The sequence below is a fragment of the Haemaphysalis longicornis genome, unplaced genomic scaffold (assembly GCF_048455015.1).
Source record: "Haemaphysalis longicornis isolate Haplotype H1 unplaced genomic scaffold, Haemaphysalis longicornis Haplotype H1 scaffold_6, whole genome shotgun sequence".
In the NCBI taxonomy this organism is placed as follows: Eukaryota; Metazoa; Arthropoda; class Arachnida; order Ixodida; family Ixodidae; genus Haemaphysalis; species Haemaphysalis longicornis.
This window is the reverse complement of record NW_027526407.1, coordinates 16489298-16496662: the sequence shown is the minus strand read 5'-3', so window position 1 is coordinate 16496662 and position 7365 is coordinate 16489298. Positions and strand designations below refer to the sequence as shown.

At 48.7% G+C, this 7365-nt stretch overlaps 1 pseudogene; it reads right to left on the bottom strand.

The window, feature by feature from the left end:
- Nucleotides 1–1471: 1471 nt before the first annotated feature.
- Nucleotides 1472–6991, bottom strand: LOC144142920 (uncharacterized; annotated as a pseudogene).
- Nucleotides 6992–7365: the final 374 nt, after the last annotated feature.

Here is a 7365-nt window from a genome sequence, read left to right as displayed (position 1 = left end):
TCATGCTCTCCATACTTATTCCGTACTGCACCAGACGGACGCGCGTGACGTCCTTCCGCTCAATGAGGTTACGGAGGCCTTTCTCCGCCCATGCCTGCTGTGTGACGAGTTGGCCGAAAGATGACGCAGGCAGTCGATTGGTCCGTGCCCTTCTCAAGCTTTCACTGAGTCATTGCTTCCTTAAGTTTAGTTCGAGATCCCGAGCTTCTTCTTGTGAGAGTTAGATCTCTTGCACAAAGTGTACGTAAATACAGCATGAAAAAGCGCTACAAATGTTTAACAGCCCAGTGATTTTTATACGCTGTATTTTGATAACTACTAGCATGTCCCAATCAGCTCTCCTGCAGCCTAGGTGCTATGCCAATGCTTGTTTTCTTACCATGCTGCACTAAGAGGATTTTCGATTGCCAGTCATGAGAAGACACATTAGAAAACACATTTAGGAGAGTCAATGGCATGAATGGGAGAAAAGGAGCACCATAAAATCGTGCTTTTTAAGAAGAACAGGCAGGAAAGGAGCGCACTTTTAGGATTTTTAAGCAACGCTTGAATAGCTAGGGTTCTATGTATTTTTGGCATTTGCAAAAATAAATTCATAAGGCTGCTAATGCTTCCAAAGCGCTAGGCAATGAAAACAAACGTTCCCACGCGTGTCCCCTCATGGTAAAACGGCCTATGGCTGGTGACTCTGCAGATGAAAAAACAACGAATGTTCGTCCTTCTCACAAGAGTCGCAAGGAACTTGGGCTTGAGAGTGGCACACACCGCACCCCAGGCAAAGGTGTTTGCCCCACGGAATGAATGCGCACTTGCTGAGTATCGCCCCTCCACCCGCCGCTCTAGTGTTAGCCCGATATTGTCGCTATGCTAAAACTAATATTTTCATGAACGCTTGACAAAATTAGAGGACATGCATTCGACAGGGAATTTGATTCAGTGTGAAGTCTTGGTTTAAATTACACTGATGCAATGAAATTAATCAAAATACAAATATTGGGTGGTCAGACAAGCAAATAGAAAATGTTAGCCTGTAGAAGCACCTATGAGTGAGACTTTAATGACCGCACAGCTTACCATCGTTCAAAGTGTAGAATATAGAGCAATGATCCCCGCTGACAAAATATAGCACAGCATTGGTGTTGGCTTACATGTTATTTAAGATTACTTAACCATTATCATCACTGTGGCCAGTGTCTCAGCAGTTGTAAGATTGGCTGGAAGCAAAATGGACGTTCATCTTCGTCTTGCTTCCTCTTTTCAGTACTGCCAAAGAACATTTCTAGGTTGCATGTGCTCTACACCTAGATCCACCTCATCAGTTAAAAGTGTGAATGGTACAGACCCCACCAGTGCAGTGAGAGGTATCTTTTCTATACTGCACTTACAGTGAACACCCTGCATTCTTCAGCGTGGAATCTGCCGGGCAAGGCTGCCTGTGAGGCTGCGTAAATGAAGAGACGGAGTCACGGTGTTACGGTGGCACTGGTGGCACTGGTGTCACGGTGGCTGCCCCTTGTGACGTAGTCAAGCCTGCAGGGAAGTTTGCTTGCTGGTACGACAATGAAGATCCAGCGGGCACAGGCCCAAGCTTCGTGTCCACTGACAGCCCCCCAGGGGCGACGAGAACGGCAGCAAAGTCGAAGGTCCGAAGGGTATAGAGGTCCTTTCCCAGGATATGAATAGCCTCAAGTTGGTACTCCTTTTGCTGTTCCGCCCGGCATCACAAAGTCACACGAGCACTGGCGTGTCTTTGCTCCCCTCTCACGAACTCCACCAGTCCACATTCCCCACGGCCTTGGGTCTGATGCCTTGTCGTCGGGGGCGGCTCCACTGCCTCTGCAGCTCGGTGCATGAGAGTACTGGTTGTGTTTCTTTGAAGCCCTTCTGCTTCAGAAAAAAACAAGGGGCCGCCGAGCCACACGTGCATGGCTGCACGTACCACCAGCCTTAGAGGGGCACTCACACATCAAGTCTGTCATTGCTCCACTGTCGCTCTTCAAAGCTAGGCTGACTTTGTACGACCAGCCACTCTTTTTCTGGTTTTAGTAGCACGTGGCACGGGCATAGGCAATCCCAAAACCTTAAGGGCAACAACAAAAAATGTTTGTAAGCTGCACAGTCAAGTTTCACATCTTTTTACCGAGTGCCATATCACAAGTACGAACAAAACAAAGCGCAGCTACAGTGCACGACAGCTTTGTACAAAGCAAGAAGGTTCTGCAACCGACTCTCCACAAAATACTGACTATGACATTCGGGAAAACCCTTGTGCAGCTGACGTTACAATGCAATGACATAATACCTGCCTGAAGTGCTTCGATGTAAACAACCTCTGGTGTAAGGTAAAACGCACTTCTTTTTATGGATAAGTAAAAGCTACGAAAACCGTAAGCCAGTGCTGCTGAACAATCTCGAAACCAACATGCGCTGCTTGAATCAGGCTTTAAATATCCCACTGTTAACTTACGTGGCACTTGCGGTAGCCATCTGATCAGATCCATTAATTGTTGCTATCCGTGTATATCCGTTTAGTCTAAATGTTGAGTGAATATACTAGCGCACGTCGTGTTTCTGCGTTGCTTCAAAAGGAAAAGCACTATTTCTGCGTTGCTTCAAAAGGAAAAGCACTGCATGCTTTCAGAAGGTAGAACTGCAATATGTCGCTTAAGTACCTGGTGTCAGAGACGTTGGTCAGAACCGAAGAAGGCAGGGTATACGCCTTCCCGGCAAAGTCACACGACTTGCTTTTCTGCTAGGATGACGTTGACGCCTGGTTGACTAGGTCCACTACGGTGTCGTCTGATATATGCAGCATGTTTTCTAAAGAGTTTGTCCGCATCACATGTTCAGACACTGCAAACATGTCTGTGTCGCCACACAATACCTCAACACAATGCAGCGGGTGTTAACAGGTCGTACAGCCGTATCAGCGAAGGCGTTTCCGTCGACCGCTCGCCCACAATTAAAAGGCGGTTGGGTCGAAGTGCACAGTGTTGCCAGAGCACAAAGCAACTTCGCATGCCTATTGCGAACGTGGTACCGCTTTTAAAGAGCTGTCTTGTTTGGGCACAGGCCGGTCTGACCTATTGAATTCTTTGCACACATAAAAGGGGTTCTGTAAACAACGTCTTTAGTGGACCCAACAAGTGTTGCACCATGTTTTTACTACCACCCGTCCCATCCTTAATATTTTCTGGTTCTCTAACCTTTCAATTGCCACAGAAATCTTCACCTATTTGTTTCACGCTTTTTCATAATTATATATATATACAGTAAACTCTCACTTGCGTGAACTTCAAGGGACCCAAGGAAGCAGTTCACTTAACTGAAAGTTCACTGAACTGAAAATTCGCTACCAAATAATATGAAACAACATAGGGCACAGAAGACATCGTCAAAAGTGGGAACTGCAATTTATTAAATACATCAGTAAGGGTGCATTGCAGCACACCTTATTTTGAAAAAAAACTGTGATTTTCATTTGTACTGGTGCTCTTAAAGCGCTAGACGCAACAAAGCTGTCCAGATAGTCTATGCTTTTGTGTACTTCCTCTGGCTCAGCTTGTTGCTGAGACACGAAGTCTCGAAACTTTACAATGTACCCAACAGCCTCGGTTAGAGTTACAGGATTTGAATCTGCCTCTGCTGCAACTGTGGTTTCTGCAGTTGGATCTTCCTCGTCACACTCTTCTTCTTCGGGGCGAATACTCGAAACAATTTCCAGATCAGACAGTTCAGCACAGGTGACAAGCTCACTGTCACACAGTACATAGTCTTCAAACGAAGTGCTGCTCTCAACGTCCAGCTGGCGACATAACTCCGTCCACATCCCGGATTCGACCGCCTCCTCGTACTGTTTATCTTGCACGCTTTCACTGCACAGAGGGGAAAGGCCGGACTTATGCCAGAAGTTCCTAATTGTAGCCTGTGTTACTCACCACCAGGAGCCTGTCAGCATCTCGGCCACCTGCTTGACGTTGATAGGGTCATTCTTGCCAATCCTTATGTTGATTAAAATCCTCTGAACAAGCCGCCGTGGGTACTCTACCTTCAAGTTTTGAATGATGCCCAAGTCGAGCGGTTGAAGCACAGCAGTTCAGTTTGGTGGGAGGTACTCGATGAGCACATTGCTTAAGTGGACATCGACAAGGTGTAGAGCAGTTGTCCACAATCAAAAGAATCTTTCTTTGTGCTTTCCACATTTCTTCATTTATGCTGAGGAGCCATTCGGTGAAAATATTCCTGGTCATCCATGCTTTTTTGTTGCTTTTATAGATGCATGGCTGGGAAGGGACACCCTGAAACCATCGTGGTTTCGCGTATTTCCCTATCACTAGCGGCTTGAGCTTGTGGCTGCCAGTAGCGTTGCAGCACAGCAGCGCAGTGATTCTGACTTTAGACTGTTTTCCGCCTTTGCAACTGTCATTTTTGAATGCTATTGTCTTGTTTGGAAGAGTCGGATAAAACACGCCCGTTTCATCGGCGTTGTATATGTCATCGGGTGAATATCTATTATGATATCTCGCAGTTTGTCATCCCTCCAGGTTCTCGCTGCTTCGTGGTCAGCATCCTCGCTTTCACCGCAAATGGTTTTCCATGCGATCCCTTGCCTATCCCGAAAACGGGTGAGCCATCCGCTACTTGCTTCGAAGCCGCGAACGTCCAGAAGAAAAGCAAATTTCTTCGCTTTGCCTTGAATCATCGGGCCGAACACGAGGATATTTTGGAATCGCAGATCGCGGAGCCATACCGCAATGGCATCGTCCACTTCCTTAAAATATCCCGTGCAAAGTCTTTTTCTAGTGCCACTCATCGAAGTCTCTCCTTGGAGCTTCGATTTTTGTTTAACTATGATTGACAGCGTCGACGGCGCAATGCCGTATTCCTTCGCAACGTCCACTTGCCTTTCACCGCTGTCCAGACGCTGAAGGATTTGCAGCTTGTCTGACAGAGACAACCGCTTCCGCTTCGTAGAACTTATTGCGAAAGTGGGCGCTTGGCGCACGAACTGCAGTCCAAAAGCAGGTACACCACAACGCTTACGTGACCACAGCCAGCACACACAAACAAAGACGCGCCATTTTTTCCACTCCCGCACAGCCGCTGTGCCGACGTAGTTCATCTATCTCACCGCCGCTGTCTTAGCAGCGCTGTCAACGCCAGCGATGTTGCGCCACCGCTGGAACGACGATTTTCGGGTGGCGGGCGTCGGCTGCGACAGCGATGTAGAGGGCACAACTTCGTTGAACTGATTTCAAATATGAGCCCGTGTCCACTGATCAAGTTCGTTTAACTGAAATATTCGCTATTCCGATATTCGTTGACCTGAAAGATTTTTGCATTGAGTACCAAAAAAACCGCCGGGGATTCTGAAATATTCGGTAAACCGACGATCGTAGAAATGAGAGTTCAGTGTATATATATATATAAATATATATATATGTATATACTTATATATATATATATATATATATCTGTATATATATATATTGAAAGGCGGTTTAATGGCTTACAAGCAGTAAAAGCGAGAGGCGGGAAGCAGCGCAGTTCGTTCCAGGTGAACCGGATAGGGGATCGCTGATCTGACCACAAGGACGCACAGAGATGACGCCAGCTTGATGCTTCCGGCACATACCCGAACAGGGATTGGACGATCGAGGTCCGTTAGTCCTTTCACTTCTCTTTATTACAACCACCCTCCGCCGAAGAGAGAGAGACCTTGGCGACCTACGGCGAGTGCAGCACAATGGGATCGTAATAGGGCTTTAGACGAGAGACGTGGACAGTTTCGCGGCCGCGACGGCGAAGGTCTTCCGTTGGCTTCAGTGGTTCTACAACGTAGTTAACGGGGGAGGAAGAATCGATGACACGGTAGGGTCCGTGATATTTAGAAAGGAGCTTTGAGGAGAGACCAGGAGTGGCAGATGGTATCCACAGCCAAACGAGATCGCCAGCACTGTAAGAAGTCGATGAGTGCTCCTGGTCATGACGCTGCTGCTGTTGAGCTTCGTCGTTCGACGTAAACGAACGTGCGAGCAGGCGGCACTCTTCCGCATGGCGCGTTGCGTCGGAAAGGAGATGGAATTCGGACTGATCAGGCCTGTATTGAAGGATGGTATCCATTGTACACGCTGGCTCCCGTCCGTATAACAAAATGAAAGGTGAAAAACCTTTAGTGGTCTGCACGGCCGTGTTGTAAGCGAACGTTACGAACGGTAGCACGGAATCCCAGTTCGAATGGTAGTGCGCGACATACTTTGCGATCATGTTCCCAAGCGTGCGGTTGAATGTTTCTGCCAGTCCATTGGTTTGGGGATGGTAGGCGGATGTGGAGCGGTGCACAATTTTGCATTCTGCGAGGAGCGCTTCGATGGCCTGAGAGAGGAATACGGAGTTGCCGTGGTGCACCGTGGCGTAGGACGAGGGAGTGCAGAATGAATGCATCAACCTCACGTGCCGTGGAAGCGGGAAGCGCTGCTGTTTCGGCATAGCGGGTTAGGTAATCTACTGCCACAATTATCTACCGGTTACCAGAAGAAGAGTATGGCAGTGGGCCGTATAGATCAATGCCAACGCGCTCATACGGACAAACGGGGCACGGCAGGGGCTGCAGCGGGCCGGCTGGCTTGGGGACAGGCGACTTACGTCGTTGACAATGAGAACAGGCACGAACAAATCTTCGCACAAAGCTGTACATACGACGCCAGTAGTATCTTTGACGAAGTCGGGTATAGGTCTTCAAGAGCCCCGCGTGAGCACTCTGCGGATCATCGTGGTAAGCGGCACACACCTCCGCGCGGAGGCTCCGTGGAACCACAAGGAGCCACTTGCGGCCGTCCGGCATGTAGTTGCGGCGGTAGAGGAGGTTGTCGCGAATGGCAAAGTGAGCAGCCTGGCGACGCAGGGCTCTAGGCTGAGGAAGGGTCGACGGTGAAGACAGGAAGTTGACGATAGTAGCGATCCATGGATCTTCTTTCTGCTGGGAAGCCATGTCTGAGAGAGTAAGCGACGACAAGGTAGAGTCCGTTCTGCTGAGGTGTGCCGTATCAGCGGACACCGGGGAGCGAGAGAGGGCGTCGGCGTCAGAATGCTTGCGGCCGGATCGATACGTAACACGAATGTCGAATTCTAGGAGACGGAGGGCCCAACGAGCAAGTCGTCCCATGTGGGCCTTTGAGAGACGACAGCCAGCACAATGCGTGGTGGTCGGTGACAACATCAAAGGGGCGGCCATAAAGATAGGGCGGAATTTGGTGAGCGCCCAAACTATGGCCAACCATTCCTTTTCGGTAACGGAATAATTTCGCTCTGCCTTTGTGAGAGTTCGACTTGCATACGCTACAACGTATTCGTCGTAGTTGGGCT